The sequence below is a fragment of the Schistocerca serialis genome, chromosome 6 (assembly GCF_023864345.2).
Source record: "Schistocerca serialis cubense isolate TAMUIC-IGC-003099 chromosome 6, iqSchSeri2.2, whole genome shotgun sequence".
Classification (NCBI taxonomy): Eukaryota; Metazoa; Arthropoda; class Insecta; order Orthoptera; family Acrididae; genus Schistocerca; species Schistocerca serialis.
Window position 1 is genome coordinate 205,436,984 of NC_064643.1, and position 24,053 is coordinate 205,461,036.

At 46.3% G+C, this 24,053-nt stretch overlaps 1 pseudogene; it reads left to right on the top strand.

The window, feature by feature from the left end:
* Positions 1 to 23,303: 23,303 nt before the first annotated feature.
* On the top strand, positions 23,304 to 23,420 carry LOC126485717 (5S ribosomal RNA; annotated as a pseudogene).
* The last annotated feature ends 633 nt before the right edge of the window (positions 23,421 to 24,053 follow it).

The window sequence follows — 24,053 nt, forward strand, 5'->3', positions numbered from 1 at the left end:
AACAGATCCAATATTTCCACTCTCCTGCTTAACCTCTATATCGAAGAAGCATTGACGGAAATTAAAATTCTGGATTAAAGTTCTGGGTGAGAGGACATCAATGGTGAAATTCGCTGATGGCATTGCTGTCTTCTGTGAAACTGAGGAAGAATTATAGGACCTTTTGGATGGAATGAACAGTCTAATGAGCACAGAATACGAATTTAGAGTAGCAGTAGAGGGATCAGCGATAAACTCAACATCGTAACTGGAGACGACGAAGTAGTCGAAGTAATGGAATTTTGCTACCTTGGAGGCAAAATAATGCATCACGGGCGATGCCAGGAGGGTATAGGATACAGAATAACACAGGCAAAGACGATGTTCCACGCTACAAGCACTCCGTAAATATCGAACACAAATATTCACTGGAGGAAGTAACTTCCCCTGAGGCACAGTAGTATGTGGAAGTGAGTCATGGATACTGGGGAAAATCGTAAGGGAAGATAATCGAAGCGTTTGAGATGTGGTTTTACAGAAGGATGCTGAAAATAATTGGACTGATAAAGAACGAAATGTGGTTTCCCGCAGAACGTCGAGGAAAGCAAAGTAGGTGAATACAGACTGGGACATATAAAAAAAAAAAAACTGAGGCCATTTGGTGTGACTGCTACTCTTGGATAAAAAGTATGGCACAGAGGAAGAAGTCATGGCAGGACGCATCACCCCCGCCTCCCCCTCCTCAAGAAAGAACGAATTCTGCGCAGACACTGTCAAGGAGAAAAACGTAAATGAGAGTTACTCTAGCAAACAAATGGACTCTTATTTGCTTTGTGGAGCGTTAAGGGGGGTTGGATATCAAACGAGCCGACTTGGAGCAGGAGAGGCACCACAGGACATTTTAATTTCCAGTGTCTATACTTTTACAAATAAATTCATAAAACTTTGTCAGCATGATCAGGAAGGATTCAGAACTCACACTCATAGCAGTGGATGTTCGAAAACATAACGAAGTAATTTTTTTTTACATGTGAAATTTCATCATTTTTTTCACTTACTAATGGCAGCATTTGTTGCTATAGGTACACTTTTCTTTATAAGTAAGGGGGATTCTTCGATGAATTTTGCACAACATACAAACCATACTTAAAGGTGCACGAAACTCTAGAATTTTCAAAATCTATTAAAAACTGTGGTAAAAATTGAGGTAATTAACTACAAAATTTGTGTTTTTTCTAAACACGAAATTTAAAATATAGCAGCTCATTCCTTTTTTCATAAATTAAATAAATTCTAGAGTTTCATACACCTGTAAGTATGGTATGTATGCTGTGCAAAATTCATCGAAGAATCTCTCTAACTTATGAAGAAAAGTGTACCTATAGCAACAAATGCAGCCATTAGTAAGTGAAAAAATGACGAAATTTCACACGTAAAAAAAATTACTTCGTTATGTTTTCGAACTTCCACTGCAATGAGTGTGACTTCTGAATCCTTCCTGGTGATGCTGACAAAGTTTTATGAATTTATTTGTAAAAGTATAGACACTGGAAATTAAAATGCATTGTGATGCCTCTCCTGCTCCAAGTCGGCCCGTTTGACGTCCTACCCTCCCCCCCCCCCCCCCTTAAGATAAATGTTCACTCTCTGTAGCTGCATGTGAAAAACACCCGTCCATATTACATAAACCGTATTCATCATCCTTAGGATCAACCGAAAGTAATTGTGATAGAACCATTTTTAGTATACTATGCCAGACTTGCAAGCTTTGGCAGAACCACACGTAGCTGAGGTCTATTTCTGGCTGTGTCGTAGCACAACATTTTAGCGAGAATCACACTGCTCGTTTTGTCAATTATCAGCGCAGTCACTTTGCTGGCAAGATTTACATAAGCACAAGCACGGCTTCATAAACGTGTGTCGAACTGTGTAAGAGGATCTGCGCAAGATACTAAATACAACATCGGCTTTGGCACTGCTAAATACATGGGTAACCACGGAACGCACTGGCAAGAATCTGTTCGGTAAATGAGAGGATGCGATATTACGCTGTACACTTAATCCTCTTAATGAACGGAGAATAATGGCCATTTACAGACCCCCTCTTCTCCCCATTCGAATAAAGCAGCACGATCGGGCACGTCAGCAAGGCGCATTAGCGTTTTTAGGCGATTTTCCACACCCATACGGAGCGACGTGGAGCAGTAGTTACTGTGAAGGTCCCATATTCGGGAGAAAAGGCGTCCAGATCTTCTTCCAACAGCCAGGAATTAACACTTTTCTGGTCTTTTTTTTCCCTGAGCCAGTTATAGCAAATGGACACACTCTGTTTGCTTCCCCAAACTTGTTCAATGGGAGACTGGGTTTTGTCTCTAATGGCCTAGTTGTCGACAGAATCCTAAACCCGAAAGATTCCTGCGAACCTTGTACATCAACACTGGTAAATTTCGAATCGTTTTCCGTTTTCCTCTATGCTACGTCTTAAGAAAAAGATGCACATACGTGATTTAAACTATAAGCACTCCGTAAAAAAATGGTTACGACAGTAAAATAAGTGCACTACGACAGCAAAATAAGTGCTACGTTGTACCCTTCGTCAGCTTATATGTCAGGTGCGACTATACGAGGTGCATTCAAGTTCTAAGGCCTCCGATTTTTTTTCTAATTAACTACTCACCCGAAATCGATGAAACTGGCGTTACTTCTCGACGTAATCGCCCTGCAGACGTATACATTTTTCACAACGCTGACGCCATGATTCCATGGCAGCGGTGAAGGCTTCTTTAGGAGTCTAGTTTTACCCACTGGAAAATCGCTGAGGCAATAGCAGCACGGCTGGTGAATGTACGGCCACGGAGAGTGTCTTTCATTGTTGGAAAAAGTCACTAGGAGCCAGGTCAGGTGAATAGGGAGCATGAGGAATCACTTCAAAGTTGTTATCACGAAGAAACTGTTGCGTAACGTTAGCTCGATGTGCGGGTGCGTTGTCTTGATGAAACAGCACACGCGCAGCCCTTCCCGGACGTTTTTGTTGCAGTGCAGGAAGGAATTTGTTCTTCAAAACATTTTTGTAGGATGCACCTGTTACCGTAGTGTCCTTTGGAAAGCAATGGGTAAGGATTACGCCCTCGCTGTCCCAGAACATGGACACCATCATTTTTTCAGCACTGGCGGTTACCCGAAATTTTTTTGGTGGCGGTGAATCTGTGTGCTTCCATTGAGCTGACTGGCGCTTTGTTTCTGGATAGAAAAATGGCATCCACATCTCATCCATTGTCACAACCGACGAAAAGAAAGTCCCATTCATGCTGTCGTTGCGCGTCAACATTGCTTGGCAACATGCCACACGGGCAGCCATGTGGCTGTCCGTCAGCATTCGTGGCACCCGCCTGGATGACACTTTTCGCATTTTCAGGTTGTCATGCAGGATTGTGCGCACAGAACTCACAGAAATGCCAACTCTGGAGGCGATCTGTTCAACAGTCATTCGGTGATCCCCCAAAACAGTTCTCTCCACTTTCTCGATCATGTCGTCCGACCGGCTTGTGCGAGCCCGAGGTTGTTTCGGTTTGTTGTCACACGATGTTCTGCCTTCATTAAACTGCCGCACCCACGAACGCACTTTCGACACGTCTATAACTCCATCACCACATGCCTCCTTCAGCTGTCGATGAATTTCAATTGGTTTCACACCACGCAAATTCAGAAAACGAATGATTGCACGCTGTTCAAGTAAGGAAAACGTCGCCATTTTAAGTATTTAAAACAGTTCTCATTCTCGCCGCTGGCGGTAAAATTCCATCTGCCATACGGTGCTGCCATCTCTGGGACGTATTGACATTGAACGCGGCCTCATTTTAAAACAATGCGCATGTTTCTATCTCTTTCCAGTCCGGAGAAAAAAAATCGGAGGCCTTAGAACTTGAATGCACCTCGTACTTTAAAAATGCTTCGTCTTGAAACTCTAAACAGGCTGACATTTTATAAGGGAAAAGGGAAACTATTTGATGCTTCACGCAAAAGCGGAGAAGAACCATTGTGTGTGTGTGTGTGTGTGTGTGTGTGTGTGTGTGTGTGTGTGAGACAAAAAAGGAGGCCACAGTGACATGTCATTCCATACAGTAGCTTTTAGCTCGAACAGCCTGATTCGAAATGTCAAATTTCAGTGTCATGTTTCCATTGTCAGCGATATCTAGTACGGAGTGCAATCACTGTAGCTGCATCACTATACGTCGATTCAATTTAATTAAAATGTACGGGGACTACACGTACTCCCAATATTTACGAACTGCAATTTACTTGCGTAATGTTAAGAATTTCACGTCCCGTCCGACTGTGGTAACTGCAGAACTACTCCATCGTCGAGCGAGCCAATTAGTAAACGCATCAGCGACAGACTGGAAATAAATTCGACTAGTGCACGAAATATCTCCCTTGCTAATAACATAAGCAAACTAATCAAAAATTTACTGCAGCAGGTAGATCCAATGACAAACTCGATAGTTTCTGATGCCGTTAAACTTCAGGCCCCTCAAGACGATATTAATGTCGCCCTGGCATTCTGCGAGGTATAACACCACACAAGTTTTCTCATTTTCAAGCACAGCCTTAGACAGGGAAAGCAAACAGGCAAACGACGTACAGATTAAATTCGCCTTGTTCACAGGACACACATTGAAAACAATGACTCTTGTCTTGGAGAGCACAGCTAACAGGAGCAATTCACTGTCGGGAAGTAAGAATAATATCTTCGGCAGATTCGACACGTATGGTTGAGCTAGTCCTGGGTTGGTACAAGGCGGAAGACTTTGAGAATCTAGTATTTTGACGATTAAACAACAGGCCTACTGTGAGCATTTGGACTGTAGTAACCGCTACTGAAAATCATTTTCTTAGCGGAAAACTGAGTGCTGAAACGGTTTCTAGTCAATCGTGGCGGCTCATTATCGAGAAAGGAAACGAATGCACAGCGTAGTCTAAGTACGTGGACAGTGGGAACGAAGAACAAAGGACAGATCTTGTAGCTACAATGCTTGAGAGAGCTTATTCCCTGTGGATCACTCCTCTCCATATACAATGTGTGGGACCAGAGTAGCTTCCTCCACTCCCCGCACAGTATCATACGACATACCTGAGAAAATTGTGCGCGCTTTCTACACGATGTAAGAATAATGGCTGCGCAGTGTCACTGAGGCAGTCTTTTACTATCGCGACGTTCACTCAGATTTATGCGATATCAGATTCGGTACACACACAAGCGCAACCAGCGACGTAAGAAAACCTGAAAAAAGGGAACGTAGAAATGTTACAGAATCACCAAAGCGTGACTTCATATGGACAACGATGGACGAAGGAACATGCGCTCAAGAAATTATGGTGGCACTCGGCGTAAGAACGTTCACAGGCACCTGAATAAGAGACATCTATCTAGTAGCGCGTAGCGTCCATCGAACCATGGACTCCACGAGACACACAAAGCATTTGGGATCCAGTGTTGCCCACGACCGCTTTCACAGTTCACCGAGATCGTTCATGGCTCGCTCATTGTCATACCACATGCATAATATGTCTGAAGTCAGGTAACATGACGAGCCACACAAACATCTGGCGTTCATACAGTGATTCTACAGCCAATCAGCCACAAGACACAAGGGAATTCCAGACGTTCGCTGTGAGTGGGAGTTGATTTAAATCAATAGGGAAATTTGAAAATTTGTGCCGGACTAGGATTTAAACGTGGGTCTCCTGCTTATTACGCAGATGCTGAGACCACTAAGGCATCTACACACAATGGTCGTCACGAATGTGCGGACTACCCCTGCACGCCTCCCATCAGACCCAAATTCTCAACTTATCCACACACAGTTAATGTAGTGCCCCTTTCCCATTGTCCTCAATACTCGCGGCTTTTCGCTGATTCCCGTAAGAGTTTGAGCTTGCTGTCCATCCACACTGGAGATATCATTGGCCGTCTTTACCTTAATTATATACAGACACCAGATACCACATTTACAATCCGTGACAAATCGGCAGCGACATGGTGGCGCATTGCCTTACTGAGATGTATAGGTCTGCCAAGAAGTGCTAAAGGGGAAAGAAAGGCTGCACACGATCAGTACATAGCGAGACGAAGAGAGACGTTTCAGAGACTGCGTTCGTACCATGCAAACGTCCCCTACATGAGGGTACCTGTAGCGACGTAGCGTGGTGGCAGTGTATTGTCCTACTGAAAACTGCAGATTAGTGTAACAGTTTTGTCGGGCAACAAACGAATGCACATTATTGGTGAGCAGAGGGACGATGGTAGACGTACAAAGACACCACTGAATCATACGTGAACATCCTCTCATGAGTGATGTGAGGGTCCTTTGTTTTACTGAAAATTGCAGGTCACCAGCAGAGTGGTGTAGAGGAATCAAAGAGAAGAGACACGATGGCACACTTACGAAAGACCTCATTTCATGCCATGTCAACATCCGCAGCATAAGGATACCTCCACCATATGCCTGAAGAGTGCCCTGTTGCCATGCGGCAAACATCGCCTCGTGATCTTACACATGTACTCCAAACTTCCCATCAGTGTATATTAACAAGTACCGAGACTCATCATTCCAGGATACCTTTTCCCGTGCTTCGAGAGGCCAAGGGCGATGTTCCAGTGCCATGTTAATATGGTTGCACAGTCATGTATGTGCCGCACAGAAATAAATATTTGAAAGAGATATATTTAAGAACCACCAAGAGTGGCCAATGAAATAGATCTATATTCACTCCAGTTTCGATAAAAAGGTCATCAGGTAACCTAAAATTATTTTATCAAGCTGTATCGTACCGTTCTTACTGTGGCCTGAAAACGCAGAATAAAAAACCGTCCTGCGTTATCGAAACTGCCGCCAGCAGTAAAATGCATTAATACAGTCAATAAATTTGAATGCAATATCTTTATACAGGTTACACGTTCCTGTTTACGGAAAGCTAAGCAGTGTACTAAGATTCTTCTCAATATTCATGCGTTTTAATGTGGACGTCGGTTTCAGTGACACAAGATGGTTTTTATTTCTTGACGCCAGAGTAAAAACTTACCCGACAGGCAGATGTAATAAATTTTATGTTACCTGGTGATAATCGAAAGTGGAAGTGATTATAGGATAATTCCATCATCAGCTGCTAGTGGAGCTCAAATTCCTTCAAAATTTTACGTGTTGTGGATAACCAATTTCACAATCGTAAATACACTCCTGGAAATGGAAAAAAGAACACATTGACACCGGTGTGTCAGACCCACCATACTTGCTCCGGACACTGCGAGAGGGCTGTACAAGCAATGATCACACGCACGGCACAGCGGACACACCAGGAACCGCGGTGTTCGCCGTCGAATGGCGCTAGCTGCGCAGCATTTGTGCACCGCCGCCGTCAGTGTCAGCCAGTTTGCCGTGGCATACGGAGCTCCATCGCAGTCTTTAACACTGGTAGCATGCCGCGACAGCGTGGACGTGAACCGTATGTGCAGTTGACGGACTTTGAGCGAGGGCGTATAGTGGGCATGCGGGAGGCCGGGTGGACGTACCGCCGAATTGCTCAACACGTGGGGCGTGAGGTCTCCACAGTACATCGATGTTGCCGCCAGTGGTCGGCGGAAGGTGCACGTGCCCGTCGACCTGGGACCGGACCGCAGCGACGCACGGATGCACGCCAAGACCGTAGGATCCTACGCAGTGCCGTAGGGGACCGCACCGCCACTTCCCAGCAAATTAGGGACACTGTTGCTCCTGGGGTATCGGCGAGGACCATTCGCAACCGTCTCCATGAAGCTGGTCTACGGTCCCGCACACCGTTAGGCCGTCTTCCGCTCACGCCCCAACATCGTGCAGCCCGCCTCCAGTGGTGTCGCGACAGGCGTGAATGGAGGGACGAATGGAGACGTGTCGTCTTCAGCGATGACAGTCGCTTCTGCCTTGGTGCCAATGATGGTCGTATGCGTGTTTGGCGCCGTGCAGGTGAGCGCCACAATCAGGACTGCATACGACCGAGGCACACAGGGCCAACACCCGGCATCATGGTGTGGGGAGCGATCTCCTATACTGGCCGTACACCACTGGTGATCGTCGAGGGGACACTGAATAGTGCACGGTACATCCAAACCGTCATCGACCCATCGTTCTACCATTTCTAGACCGGCAAGGGAACTTGCTGTTCCAACAGGACAATGCACGTCCGCATGTATCCCGTGCCACCCAACGTGCTCTAGAAGGTGTAAGTCAACTACCCTGGCCAGCAAGATCTCCGGATCTGTCCCCCATTGAGCATGTTTGGGACTGGATGAAGCGTCGTCTCACGCGGTCTGCACGTCCAGCACGAACGCTGGTCCAACTGAGGCGCCAGGTGGAAATGGCATGGCAAGCCGTTCCACAGGACTACATCCAGCATCTCTACGATCGTCTCCATGGGAGAATAGCAGCCTGCATTGCTGCGAAAGGTGGATATACACTGTACTAGTGCCGACATTGTGCATGCTCTGTTGCCTGTGTCTATGTGCCTGTGGTTCTGTCAGTGTGATCATGTGATGTATCTGACCCCAGGAATGTGTCAATAAAGTTTCCCCTTCCTGGGACAATGAATTCACGGTGTTCTTATTTCAATTTTCAGGAGTGTAGAAACCTTCATGAAATTACAATGAAATGAATACCCCTAGCTGCATACAGGCGTTGATATAAGTCAACGGGGACGGTTGAAAATGTGTGCCCTGACCGGGACTCCAGGCCGGGATATCCTGCTTACATGGCAGGGACTTCTCTGGCACGCCTCCAGTGAGATCCACATTCCCAACTTATTGTCCTGCAAAATATATTCATAGTGCCCCTGCCCACTATACTCATTACTCGCGGCTTTTCGCCGTAAGAGTTCGGGCACTGCTTGTGTGTCCGCACGGAAGAAGGTGGTCAAATGGTCGGTGAGCCTTAACTACACTCCCGCTCATAAATTAAGGATAACGCTGATACATGGCGAAACAACGCCCTGGAGAGCGGTTTCCGGGTTTAAATCACCTCGGGGTATGACCATGCGGTGCATTTGACCTGTGGTCTTCACACGGTGGCGCAGGCAGCAGTCCACATACGTAGAGGTGTGTTGGTGCATGTCAGAGTACGGTGCAGCGAGTAAGTGCGCAGACGTTTTCAGACGTGCTAATGGTGTGTGTGTGTGTGTGTGTGTGTGTGTGTGTGTGTGTGTGTGTGTGTGTGTGTGTGTGTGTCGAAAATGGCTCAAAGAACACATATTGACGACGTTATGAGGGGTAGAATACTAGGGCGACTGGAGGCTGGTCAAACATAGCACGTCGTAGCACGGGCCCTTCGTGTGCCACAAAGTGTGATCTCGAGAATCTCAAGATTATGGCAGCGATTCCATCAGACAGGAAACGTGTCCAGGCTCTACAGTACAGGACGTCCACAGCGTACAACACCACAAGAAGACCGATATCTCACCATCAGTGCCCGCAAACAGCCACAGAGTACCGCGGGTAGCCTCGGTCGGGACCTTACCGCAGTAACTGGAACAGTTGTCTCCAGACACAGTCTACAGACGACTGAACAGACATGGTTTATTCGCCCAGAGACCTGCAAGGTGCATTCCAATGACCCCTGGTCACAGGAGAGCCCGTAAAGCCTTGTGTCAAGGACACAGTACATGGTCATTGGAACGGTGGTCCCAGGTTACGTTCACGGACGAGTCCAGGTATGGTCAGAACAGTGATTCTCGCCAGGTTTTCATCTGGCGTGAACCAGAAACCAGATACCGACCCCTTAATGTCCTTGAAAGGGACTTGTATGTAGGTCGTGGTTTAATGGTGTGTGGTGGGATTATGATTGGTGCACGTACACCCCTGCATGTCCTTGACAGAGGAACTGTAACAGGTCAGGTGTATCGGGACGTCATTTTGCACAAGTATGGCCGCCTTTTAAGAGGTGCAGTGGGTCCCACCTTCCTCCTGATGGGTGATAACGCACAGCCCCACCGAGCTGCCATCGTGGAGGAGTACATTGAAACAGACGATATCAGGCAAATGGAGTTGCCTGCCTGTCCTCCAGACCTAAACCCCATCGAGCACGTCTGGGATGCTCTCGGTTGACATATTTCTGCACGTCTTCAAACCCCTACGACACTTCAGGAGCTGCGACAGGCAGTGGTGCAAGAATGGGAGACTATACCACAGCAGCTGCTCGACCACCTGATCCAGAGTATGCCAACCCGTTGTGTGGCCTGTGTACGTGTGCATGCTGATTATATCCCATATTGATGCCGGGGTACATGCGCAGGAAACAGTGGCGTTTTGTAGCACATGTGTTTCGGGACAGTTTTCTCAACTTATCACCAATACTGTGGACTTACAGATCTGTGTCGTGTGTGTTCCCTACGTGCCTATGCTGTTAGCATGTAGTTCCACGTTGTGTGGCACCACATTCTGAAATCATCCCTAATTTATGAGCAAGAGTGCAAATAAATATATATGAAGATGGCTTCTGTTCTTTCGGACATGTCCTTCCTGATATGTGCGCTTGATTCAGCGCCTATTATCGATCTTCTTGCAACCTCTTCGCCGACCGATGTGCTGGTGATAGCTTACGCCAGCAATGTGGTTATCGCCAATGGTGGACATGCATCATTTTCCTTTCAATTCTCGCTCTAAAAGCGATAAGCAGGCTGCTAGCTTGTTGATGTACTTAATCTCTAATAATATTAGGTCTACAACTCTGCTTCCGCCATTTTGCAATAGACGGCAGTGGCGGCAAGTGGGGTTCAGGTGTTTGGCCATAGATGTAATACAATAAGCTTAGGCATCTGTAAACATAATGCCATAAAATATTAGTCGATTTGTGACTGCATCATAAGGTTATTCTTGATTAAGTACGTCAACTTACGTACCCATTTCTCGCCATTTGCGGGAAGTTTCAATTTTCTGCATTAACATGAAGAAATCTGCGGCTGTGGCTCTTAAAATGCTGGGTAAGACCAATGGTGAGGGAACTATTAGTGGAAGAACGTACAGAGAATGTTTTCAACGCCTTAAGAACGGCGATTTTGATGTCGAAGACCGGAAGGGCAGTGGAAGACAGAAGGTTTTCGTAGCTACTGAAACAGACGAAGACAGTCACAGGACATCGTTACCGAAAGCAATAGATGCGTTCGAGCCAAGCACTGAAACACAAACGGCCACAATACATCTATAGACACGTAAAGGTAATTATGCAGCAGGTCAGTGCTCGACCCGATGTCGCAAAATCCGCAAAAATATACATGGAAACGTTGAAATGAGAAATCCTATCCGTCCCGCCGTATAGTCCGTGCTCTCTCTGACTACCATCTTTTTCCATCAGTGGCATACAGTCTGGCTGACCAGCGCTTCCGATCATATGAAACAAGTGCTAAATTGAATGGGTTCGTGGATCCCCACAAAAGGCGCCCAGTTCTTCCGCCACGGGTTTCGTATGCTATCCGGAAGATGGGAGAATGTAGTGGCCGGCGATGGGCAATACTATGAATCATAATTTTTTTGTAAGTTTTTCACAATAAAGCCCCGAACTTCGAGAAAAAAATGGCAGAAGCAGCTCAGAAACTGGCAGTATATTTACAATGTGCAGCCGGTATTTTTTTTGGCCGGTGCATCAATATTTTTTCCGTCGATATGTTGGCACATTTAACGATGTATCGATGGTCGATAATTTATTAAATATCGATACATTAGATTCACGATATTTTCTTAAAAATTTCAACAGTCCTACCACATTGCAGCAGCTTACATATAAACGCTCCGAAGCGAAGTGCGCATGGCGCGAAATGCGTCTGCAGCGCTGGTACACGGCGCCGCTGGAAGTGTCCACCCCCGACGTGCACCTGCACACGAACAAATCACTCTGCACCGGCCGGGGAGAGTGAAATCTGAAGCGGCGTGCCGGTGACGGGTGGCGCCGGCCTGACACGGCGAGCCCTAATTATTTCGGCCGCGCCCGACTGACAGCCAGCAACTGCTCCGCTTCTCGCCAATCTGCTCGCGCCCGCGCCGCGTCACATAATAACGGCGCGCGCCGCTGCTGCAATTCATCACCGCGCAGATGGCTCGCTGAAGAACGGGAGTTGGCACAGCGCCGATAACTGCACACGGCGATTACTCCAAACAGGACCCGGCCTCTACCGCGACAGCACCCACCTGCTCCACGCTATACGGCGTGTATAGCGTCGCTGAAGCTACTAGTGGCGTTCCTCGCTTCTCCGCTGTTAACAGAACACTGCGACGCTCGATTTTATACTAATACCGGGAGAGACGAAGTGCGTAAGGTACCCAGTCTGTTCGAGCCACATTTTAAACTACAGGCCATTACAATTGCTACACCAAGAACAAATGCAGATGATAAACGGGTATTCATTGGAAAAATATACTAGAACTGACATGTGATTACATTTTCACGCAATTTGGGTGAATAGATCCTGAGAAATCAATACCCAGAACAACCACTTCTGGCCTGGGCATTGAGTCAAACAGAGCTTGGATGGCGTGTACAGGTACAGCTGCCCATACAGCTTCAACACGACACCACAGTTCATCAAGAGTAGTGAATGGCGTATTGCGACGACCCAGCTGCTCGGCCACCACTGACCAGGCGTTCTCAATTGGTGAGAGATCTGGAGAATGTGCTGTCCAGGGCAGCAGTCGAACATTTTCTGTATCCAGAAAGGCCCGTACAGGACCTGCAACATGCGGTCGTGCATTATCCTGCTGAAATGTAGGGTTTCGCAGGGATCGAATGAAGGGTAGAGCCACGGGTCGTAACATATCTGAAATGTAACGTCCACTGTTCAAAGTGCCGTCAATTCGAACAAGAGGTGACCGAGACGTGTAACCAATGGGACCCCATATCATCACGCCGGGTGATACGCCTGTGTGGCGATCACGAGTACACGCTTCCAATGTGCGTTCACCGCGATGTCGCCAAACACGGATGCGACCATAATGATGATGTAAAGAGAACCTGGATTCATCCGAAAAAATGACGTTTTCCCATTCGGGCACCCAGGTTCGTCGTTGAGTACACCATCGCAGGCGCTCCTGTCTGCGATGCAGCGCCAAGGGTAACCGCAGCCATGGTCTCCGAGCTGATAGTCCATGCTGCTGCAAACGTCGTCGAACTGTTCGTGCAGATGGTTGTTGTCTTGCAAACGTCCCCATCTGTTGACTCAGGTATCGAGACGTGGCTGCAGGACCCGTTACAGCCATGCGGATAACATGCCTCTCATCTCGACTGCTAGTGATACGAGGCCGTTGGGATCCAGCACGGCGTTACGTATTAGCCTCCTGAACACATCGATTCCATATTCTGCTAACAGACATTGGATCTCGACCAACGCGAGCAGCAATATGGCGACAGGCTACAATCAGACCTTTATCAAAGTCGGAAACGTGATGGTACGCATTTCTCCTCCTTACACGAGGCATCACAACAACGTTTTACCAGGCAACGCCGGTCAACTGCTGTTTGTGTATGAGAAATCGGTTGGAAATTTTCTTCATGTCAGCACGTTGTAGATGTCGCCACCGGCGCCAACCTTGTGTGAAAGCTCTGAAAAGCTAATCATTTGTATATCTTCCTGTAGGTTAAATTTCGAGTCTGTATCTCGTCATCTTCGTGGTGTAGCAATTTTAATGGCCAGTAGTGTATTTTCGTCAGACTACTACTACGGCTGTAAGAAACTGATGCGTGAATGCTCTGGAAAGCTAATCATTTGCATATCACAGCATCTTCTTCCTGTCGGTTAAATTTCGCGTCTGTGGTACGTCATCTTCGTGGTGTAGCAATTTTAATGGCCAGTAGTGTATTTGCTTATTTTCCAGTTCTACAATTTTGTGTCGCGTTTGTGTATATCATGTAGCATTCAGTGAGTAACGCGGGCCACAGAACCCACACAGTCGGGAGTAAGATTTCAGTTCCCACGTTGCGCAGGAGGCTGTGTACCATATGGTGTAGCCATTATATGTTGTGAAGCGCTGTGGCTCACATCAGAACGACCGTTACATCAGCAGCGAGGTACGTAGGGGAAGCACAGTTATTCTGGCACGAAGCAAGTATCCTTGCTTAATAATATTTCCTGATAAAAGTCGCTTTTTCCAGTAAGACATTAGGAGAAGCCCACAGGTCGTAAGTATCATTTAGTTACAATATAGCAGGTCAGCAACTGGAAGCAGTTAATTCCATAAATTATCTGGGAGTAGGCATTAGGAGTGATTTAAACTGGAATGACCATATAAAATTAATCGTCGGTAAAGCAGATGCCAGACTGAGATTAATTGGAAGAATCCTAAAGAAATGCAGTCCGAAAACAAAGGAAGTAGGTCACAGTACACTTGTTCGCCCTCTGCTTGAGTACTGCTCACCGGTGTGGGATCCGTACCAGATAGGGTTGATAGAAGAGATAGAGAAAATCCAACGGAGAGCAGCGCGCTTCGTTACAGGATCATTTAGTAATCGCGAATGCGTTACGGCAGGCTGTTCCAGCTCGTGGGCTCCGCTGTGAGCCGCGGAGCGCTCCCTGCTCCAGGGGGCCGCGTCGCTCGCTGTGACCAGTCAAGTGGGCCGGGAAGTCGCATGGCTGGCTGAGGCAGGCGGCAAGGCAAGGGTTTTGATGTGCCAGCTGCGTCTTACAAGATCGAAAACCTCACACTCTTAGCTGCTAAGACGTGGTGACGTGCTACACCAGGAAATACGATCTTCAGGAAATAAATAAGAAACAAATGTTTTACAAGAAATTGCATACTAAATTTATTGGGCCTCTGTAGTTTGAAATTTTCTTTTCATTGCAAGATCGGAAATACCAGGCGTCAAAGTATTCGCAGCGTTAATGCGGAGGATGGCCTTCATTGTTGCATCCTGAAGAAACGATCGTTCCTTACTTTATAACTGTTTTCATTGCTCAGAAAAGCTGCTCACATCAAAACGTGAATCCAAACATGCACATGATCTGAGCGGCATTGTTGTGAAGTTTGGGAAATGTTTTTTCTGTAATGAACACTACCATCGTGACAAATACAACGTGATGTAGTACCTCTCTTTCAACAAAGTTGAATTTTGCAAATCAATAATCTCCAATTGAAGCGACGATGACAAGTCATCGGTGGAAACTGAAAAAAGAGTGCTGAATACCTTAAGTTCCATTTCCAAACTAGTGAGGTCTCGGAAACGTGTTTCAAACGACGTGATGAGCTGCTTTAACTTTGCTTGGTAATCGCCGAAAGTAGTACCATCAGGTAGTTTTAAAGAAGCAAGATGATTGAAGAACGTTAGATGTCCATTACTCATCTGTCTCTCAAATAAACGTAACTTTTCCATGAACACTTTGATCTGGTCGTGCATGTGAACGATTAGCTGCCCTTTGCCCTGCAATGACAAATTTAAATTATTCAGATGCATAGTTATGTCAGCTAGGAACGCCAGGTCTGATATCCATTTTATATCTTTCAGACAACGCATTTCTTCCCCTTTCATTTCGAGAAAATGGGTATTTCCTCACTAATGGCAAAGAAAACATCAAGAACTTTTCCCCGGCCCAGCCAACGAACTGTACTGTGGTAAGATATATCCCCATACTCCGCTTCCACATCTTTCAGGAATCCTTTGACGACGCACAAAATTCACACAGTTCACGACATCTTTCATTACGCCACCTAGCTCTACTGTTTCAGCACACAGTGCCTCTTGGTGCATTACAGAACACGAACTATGTTGCATGTTTTGATACCCTCCGTATTACGAATCCGTTTTTAAACATACGTCTACTGGTATGTCGTTCTTAATCCTGGCTACCAGTTCTCTGCGTGCAACGCCTTCTACCTGACTGTATTTAATTCTGTATATTGTACCTCTTCGCAGAATTAAATACTTTATGACATACAAAACACTGCGGTCGACCATCCCTCTCAATGAATAGAAAGGTATCCTCCAATAGAGGTACAGAGCTCCCGCGGCTAGTCGTAGCTGTCATTGAGCACGGATTATTACGGCTGCATGCGGCCAGGGGGCAGTGAGTTCGCTTTCCCCCTCCACGCGGGCTCCGAGCTGCCGCTGTGAGCGCTCCGGAGCGCTCCGGCTCCCTGAAGCTCGGTTGGAACAGCCTGCGTTACGGAGATGATAGATAAACTCCAGTGGAAGACTCTGCGAGAGAGGCGCTCAGTAGCTCGGTACGGGCTTTTGTTGAAGCTTCGAGAACATACCTTCACCGAGGAGTCAAGCAGTATATTGCTCCCTCCTACGTATATCTCGCGAAGAGACCGTGAGGATAAAATCAGCGAGATTAGAACCCACACAGAGGCATACCGACAATCCTTCTTTCCACGAACAATAAGAGACTGGAATAGAAGGGAGAACCGATAGAGGTACTCAAGGTACCCTCCGCCACACACCGTCAGGTGGCTTGCGGAATATGGATGTAAATGCAGACGTAGAGAGACTTTCTTACAACAGTACTACAACGCCGGAAATCTATCACCTTAATAAAACAATGAATAATGTTTGAACTAACGAAAATGTACGAACAGCTATGAAATATCAAGAAAGTAAGTACGAGGTACAAGCTGCGCGCTGTAAGATCATGCTCTCGGGAAATTGTTGTTTTTCAGTTAATCATTATTAACTGCGCCTATATTCCGAATAATATCTGATATTATCATGACGAACGAATCGTCGCCAATGTGAATTACTGGTGGCCAGTGCTAAATAGGAACATACAGCTCTCTTCTTTGCATGTACAGTAGGTTTGTCAGAGCAGTCGATATTGAGCTGGTTGCATCGTCTGGGTCTACAACGACTAAAATAATTAGAAGTCGTTGGTAAAAAATAATGTATTGTACTTAACTGGTGGTATAGGAGTCTTCATAGTCAGGAAGAATTACAAACAGAGAGCTATAGAGGCACCACATAGGCCTCACTTTAACTAAGCGCCTTGTTAGAGGTTGCTTCGTATCAGCTGAAGGCTATACTACTTTCCTACTTGAGGTCCAGAGCAAGAGTGGCCGAGCGCGCGCTAGAGACTTTTTGCAAGCCGCGGAGCGGCGCTAGTCTCGACTCGCGGGTCCAGCGATACTAGTACGGAACGCGGTCGATAACTGCAACCCCTAACAAATGTGGTATCGAACGTTGATACCACAATATCGCTTCCCGCTTCATCACTTAGAATCACATGGAATAGAACTGCGCTTTACTGAGAAACCTGCTTCTACGAGGGACATAAACGTCAAGAGCTTCTCGGCAAAACAGGTAGAAAGACTCCCACACGACGGCTCTCTAAGGTAGTCCAAGGATATCTCCGCAAAACTCGGATGGAAGAGCAAAGCCTGTCATTCCGAACGCCTTTTATATTATCCTCTACAGACTCACTGGCTAAATTGAGATATATCTGAAGGTTTAGTGCAAGTGTGGGATTCCTGCAAGATGATATTAACAGTAAATGCTTCATTTGTGTGGCCATAGTGTCTGTAGTTGCTTTATAACTATTTAAGTATTTAAAATCAGTTTTTTGCATCTACAAAAAAATGTGTTTTTATCATACCCTAAACGCGTTTTGTTTTATTGGTCTAAAAATTTGCAGTAGTATTTAATGAAATGCTTTTGACACGTTTATTAGGTCCCTTTGTCAGTCTATTCGTACAAATTTCGCAACTGATACTGTAACTTCCCGATAGCTACACATCTGACATTTCAAACACAACTCAGAACAGGTTGCCCATGCAATATTAACTCGCTTTCTTGCCGGTCTGCTCGATAGGATACGGTGGGGGCGATATACGTTGGTAAAGTCTTGACACCTCGGCTGTCCTCCAGGACCGATGTGTTATGTTGGAAGTAACGGAATGCGTTCCAGGCGGTAAGCGAGCCAACGGGCAGAGAGAGGGAAAGAGGACATGGAAAGAAGAAAAGGAGAGGAGGAGACCTCTGCAATATATGCAACATCCACATACACCAGCGAAGCTGCAGCTAAAAAGCTAGTATATCATCAAAATGTTTCAAACTATTCAGAAATTTCACACATACAAAACTAAAAAGCAGATAATAATTATTAAAATAAAAATTAATTTTTAATATATACATTTTTAAATAAGTCTGCAATGTGTAAAATTCTTTTTCTTAGCCCTGTACAGATTTCTAACCCCTTACACATAGTTCTGAAAATGTGTGCTTGTGAATTTTAATAACTATGGCAACACTTGCAAAACCTATAGCGAAAAACTTGGGAAGTATGCAATACGTAATAGTTAGAAGGTGAACTATTCATTCATCATTTATGTAATGCAAGCATACCACATTTTTCGTTACAACAACTAAATATTCACAAGAAAAAATTTTCACCACTGACTGTGTCCGCCCCCGGGAGCTGAGTGGTCAGCGCGGCAGGATGTCAATCCTCAGGGCCCGGGTTCGATTCCCGGCTGGGTCGGAGATTTTCTCCGCTCAGGGACTGGATGTTTTGTTGTCCTAATCATCATCATTTCATCCCAATTGACGCGCAAGTCGCCGAAGTGTCGTCAAATCGAAAGACTTGCACCCGGCGAACGGTCTACCCGCCGGGAGGCCCTAGTCACACGACATATGCGTTTACCACTGACTGTATGAGCTTAGGAGAATCTATACGAGGCTGGGAGACATTATTCTACACTTTTTAACCGATTTAGAAAATGTTATAGCAAAACTTTATTTTTAATTAAAAATCATCACAATTTCGATTTGTTTTCTCGACATGCATGCCTGTCCAAAGGAACTTTGCATCGTAGTCAGAATAGCACACGCACTGCAATATCGCATTTCTCTGCCGATACTGGGCAAGCGACTATCAAGTACAGCGTCTGACCTGTACGGGAATAGCCGCGCGGGATTAGCCGAGCGCTCTGATGGCGCTGCAGTCATGGACTGTGCTGCTGATCCCGGCAGAGGTTCGAGTCCTCCCTCGGGCATGGGTGTGTGTGTTTGTCCTTAGGATAGTTTAGGTTGAGTAGTGTGTAAGCTTAGGGACTGATGACCTTAGCAGTTAAGTCCCTTAAGATTTCACACACTGTACTATTCTACAGCTGATGGCTGTGCTTATTCGCAATTGCGAATACATTTAATATATCAAATGAGAGTGTCCGCACGTTCCAAGAGTACGCAAGGGAGAAATAAGTCAGATTTGCGCGACGTTGTTAAGATGATGACAGACACCTCACTTAACGACTCGTCGTGCTTTTGTTCACTGTCAGGTCTCCGTAGATATTCTGCAAGCGCCTATGAATATCTGCGATGCTCTGGTTTTCCGCCAAAAGGAAGACCATGATTGTCAGCTCTTTGCGTGCAACGCACCTCTGCAACAGACGCCAGTTTGAAGGTTAAGTGCAGCGCCGCCACCTATCGGACCTTCATGAAACTACAGGACTATTACAAATGATTGAAGCGACTTCCTAAATTCACTGTAGCTCCATTCATTGACATAGGGTCACGACACACTACAGATACGTAGAAAAACTCAAAGTTTTGTTCGGCTGAAGCCGCACTTCAGGTTTCTGCCGCCAGAGCGCTCGAGAGCGCAGTGAGACAAAATGGCGACAGGAGCCGAGAAAGCGTATGTCGTGCTTGAAATGCACTCACATCAGTCAGTCGTAACAGTGCAACGACACTTCAGGACGACGTTCAACAAAGATCCACCAACTGCCAACTCCATTCGGCGATGGTATGCGCAGTTTAAAGCTTCTGGATGCCTCTGTAAGGGGAAATCAACGGGTCGGCCTGCAGTGAGCGGTTGAACGCGTGCGGGCAAGTTTCACGCGTAGCCCGCGGAAGTCGACGAATGAAGCAAGCAGGGAGCTAAACGTACCACAGCCGACGGTTTGGAAAATCTTACGGAAAAGGCTAAAGCAGAAGCCTTACCGTTTACAATTGCTACAAGCGCTGACACCCGATGACAAAGTCAAACGCTTTGAATTTTCGGCGCGGTTGCAACAGCTCATGGAAGAGGATGCGTTCAGTGCGAAACTTGTTTTCAGTGATGAAGCAACATTTTTTCTTAATGGTGAAGTGAACAGACACAATGTGCGAATCTGGGCGGTAGAGAATCCTCACACATTCGTGCAGCAAATTCGCAATTCACCAAAAGTTTACGTGTTTTGTGCAATCTCACGGTTTAAAGTTTATGGCCCCTTTTTCTTCTGCGAAAAAAACGTTACAGGACACGTGTATCTGGACATGCTGGAAAATTGGCTCATGCCACAACTGGAGACCGACAACGCCGACTTTATCTTTCAACAGGATGGTGCTCCACCGGACTTCCATCGTGATGTTCGGCATTTCTTAAACAGGAGATTGGAAAACCGATCGATCGGTCGTGGTGGAGATCATGATCAGCAATTCATGTCATGGCCTCCACGCTCTCCCGACTTAACCCCATGCGATTTCTTTCTGTGGGGTTATGTGAAAGATTCAGTGTTTAAACCTCCTCTACCAAGAAACGTGCCAGAACTGCGAGCTCGCATCAACGATGCTTTCGAACTCATTGATGGGGACATGCTGCGCCGAGTGTGGGAGGAACCTGATTATCGGCTTGATGTCTGCCGAATCACTAAAGGGGCACATATCGAACATTTGTGAAGGCCTAAAAAAACTTTGGGAGTTTTTGTATGTGTGTGCAAAGCATTGTGAAAATATCTCAAATAATAAAGTTATTGTAGAGCTGTGAAATCGCTTCAATCATTTGTAATAACTCTGTATAGGAGCTGAAGTGGGAATATTTCACAATGTCCCTCACCGAACTCCGTATTTTTTCACTCGAAACTGGCCGAGAAAGATTGTGTTGCATTGTTCACTGAATGGCCCTCGTATTAATACTGCCATGTGACCGCATTACGTCAGCCGCTAGGCAGATATTTCGAAAAAAATGATCTCAACAATAATTCGACGAAGGATTTTGCATTCGGCTCGGTGTGGTATGTCAAATACTTCTTCTTCAGACCAAACATTCAAGGCAGTTTCTTAACTGCAGTTCTTGTGTGCACGTCACATCAGTCATCACAATAGCGAGGTAAATGGTTAAAAGAGCGCGACGCCTAACAAAAACCGGGTTGACGCCAGTTGCAACAGGAAACTGGGATGTGAGACCGCCGTCATGCTGGCATCTGTACATCTACACCTACACTCCGGATGCCATCTGATGACGTGTGTCAGAGGTATTTCGTGTATGGTACCACTATCGTTTTCTTTCCCGTTCCAATCGTGAATGTTGAGCGGAAAGAATGATTACTTGTAGATCTTCGTGCGAGCTCGAATCTCTCTCATGGTCTTTCGTGAGGTATACGTAGGAGGAAGCAGTACATTAGCTGACTCTTCGGAAAGCAAACAGACGGAATATTAACAGTAAACCAGACCATGATACACAATGCCTCTCTTGTAAAGTCTGCCACTGAGGTTGGGTGAGCATCTCCGTGATTCCCTCGCGCGTAAACATGTTGCGAAACGTGCGGCTCTTCTTTGGATTTTCAGTCCTTTCTGGTACGGGTCCCAGGGTAACGAGCAGTATTCAAGTATTGGTCGAACGGGAGTTTTTTAAGCTACCTTGCTCCTAGTTGCACATTCTCGGGAGTCTTCCAATAGGTGTCAGTCTGGCATCTGACTTTCCTATGGTTACTATTGTGTGGTCGTTGCTTTTAAATCCCTCCGTACTCATACTGCCAGATATCTAATCGGTGTGACTGCTTGCGTAGTCACACAATAATGGGTAATTCCGCCTGTTTACGTGGAATACATTAAAGCGTTACGGCACTCTAGGGCAGCTTCAGTAAGGGTGCCGTATTAATGCTGGACACGAGCAGTTGCTTGCGGACGACAAGACCTGTCCTATAGCTGTTCGGCCGGCCACTCACACACCCGGCAGACTTCAGTGGGTGCTGGTTGGTCGGCAAACAGCAACGCACCACAGCCGGCACTGTTGACGTTTAATTAGCAGCGGAACAACTGCTCGCGACGCAAGTCCGTTCCGCTGCGCCATATCGTAATTCAATTGCAGACCACCGGGATCCAAATGCAGACATTCTGTCCTTCCCAGCGCGAGGCCATCACGCTCTCGTATTTCATGCTACACGGCCGTGTTTCGGCTTCAAATCCTAATCCAATGGGCCCTATCTACGTCAAAGTTCGTAAAAATGTTAATAAATTGTATTTCATCCAACTGGAGTTTCCAAACTGTGTTAATGAACACGACGCAGAATCGAGTAATGGAGTCAGCGGGTACCTGCTGCACCTTGGGGATCAGAGAACTTTCTTTTTTACTCTTCCCCTACCTTGTTTTCTTTTATCGATTCTATGGACTTACGAAAGCAAAATCATCGACACGGGACACTGTCTCAGTATGGAATAGTGCAAATGGGGCGGACATTTAACTGTAAAGTAATCATCACAGCATGTCTGACGTAATTTGGCAAAAGCCTGGAAAACTTAAACTGAAATCTGAATGGTCCCTTGGGATCTGAGTCCGTTTTACCAAGAACACGAGTGGGTTTTGTACCTAGAGTCAGGAATCAATCAACCTTAATAACTCACGAATTATGCAAGCGCTCGGAAATCTTGAAAAGAAATCTCTCTAGCAACACTGACGGAGAATGGCCTATGCTGCAAATACGCTCTCTTCCACTTGTAAATTACAGTGTTTTGTAACATCGTCTTTCTCATAATAGTTGTAATCCTCTGAAAGTGCTCTTGTAACCGAGACTAACTGACACAAGACATCTGCCTCGATGAGACTGATGAACTGCGTCCGAGGCACATAGCGGTACTCCAAAGAAAACATCGTACGAAAATTTTATGTGACTGTGACAGACCCGAACTTTAGCCACGGGTGCTTAAAAAAAAACAACCTGCAACGTCTCTTCAGAGACGGTCTTGCTATACTGTGAAAGTGGAGAAGAAGAAGATCGTAAGTCTGTGTTACTTGCTGGGTCGACGACGGAAACAAGAGAGGAAGCCCTAGTCTTGTTGTTCAGGAACATGGAGCATAGCGGACGATTCAGCGAGAAATGCTGCTGGCAACAGCGGACGTCAAGATTTTCAAGTTACTGACAAATTCCCTTGCGGCGGTGGAAGTGGAACTTTCACGGTGCATAGCACTTAAGCAGAGAGACAAGATTTTAAAGGAACTTCATCATCAGTTCACCGTTCAGTCTGGAGTATAGTCCCCCTTATAAAATTCATCCATTAGTTTATTAATTAACTGTTTTTGTTTATGGTACTGTATGTTTATCTAACTTGTATGTGCTATGTTTGGACGAAGGCAACGGCCTTGCCACAGTGTATACACCGGTTCCCGTGCGATCACCGAAGTTAAGCACTGTCGGGCGTGGCCGGCACTTGGATGGGTGACCATCCAGCCGTCATGCGCTGTTGCCATTTTTCGGGGTGCACTCAGCCTCGTGATGTCAACTGAGGAGCTACTCGACCGAATAGTAGCGGCTCCGGTCAAAGAAAACCATCATAACGACCGGGAGAGCGGTGTGCTGACCACACGCCCCTCCTATCCGCATCCTCAACTGAGGACGATACGGCGGTCGGATGGTCCCGATGGGCCACTTGTGGCCCGAAGACGGAGTGCTGCTGCTGTGCTGTATGTTTGCACGAGATGGCATAAACCTAGCCCGTGTTCTTCAAGTACGTCGTGGCAAATTTGGCATTCGGATCTCGGAATGGAACGATGTATGTGTGACTTGAATATGTAATATTGTGACTTTGGGGTAAATGAGATCGGTCGTGTACTGTAGATGGCTGTATGACTGCATAAATCGAAGCCAATAAAATGTAACTACCGGTGTCTCATGTTTTCCATCACAGGCTTCTAGGGGTTGTAGATGGGACTTAGTAGAAAAGTTTTGTTAAGGAACTCATGTTGCAGCGCGGGGTAGCAGCGAGGTCTTGGGCGTCTTGCCGCGGTTCGCGTGGCTACCTCCGTCGGAGGGTCGAGTCCTCCCTCCGGCATGGGTGTGTATGTGTTGTCGTTAGCGTAAGTTAGTTTAAGTTACACTACTG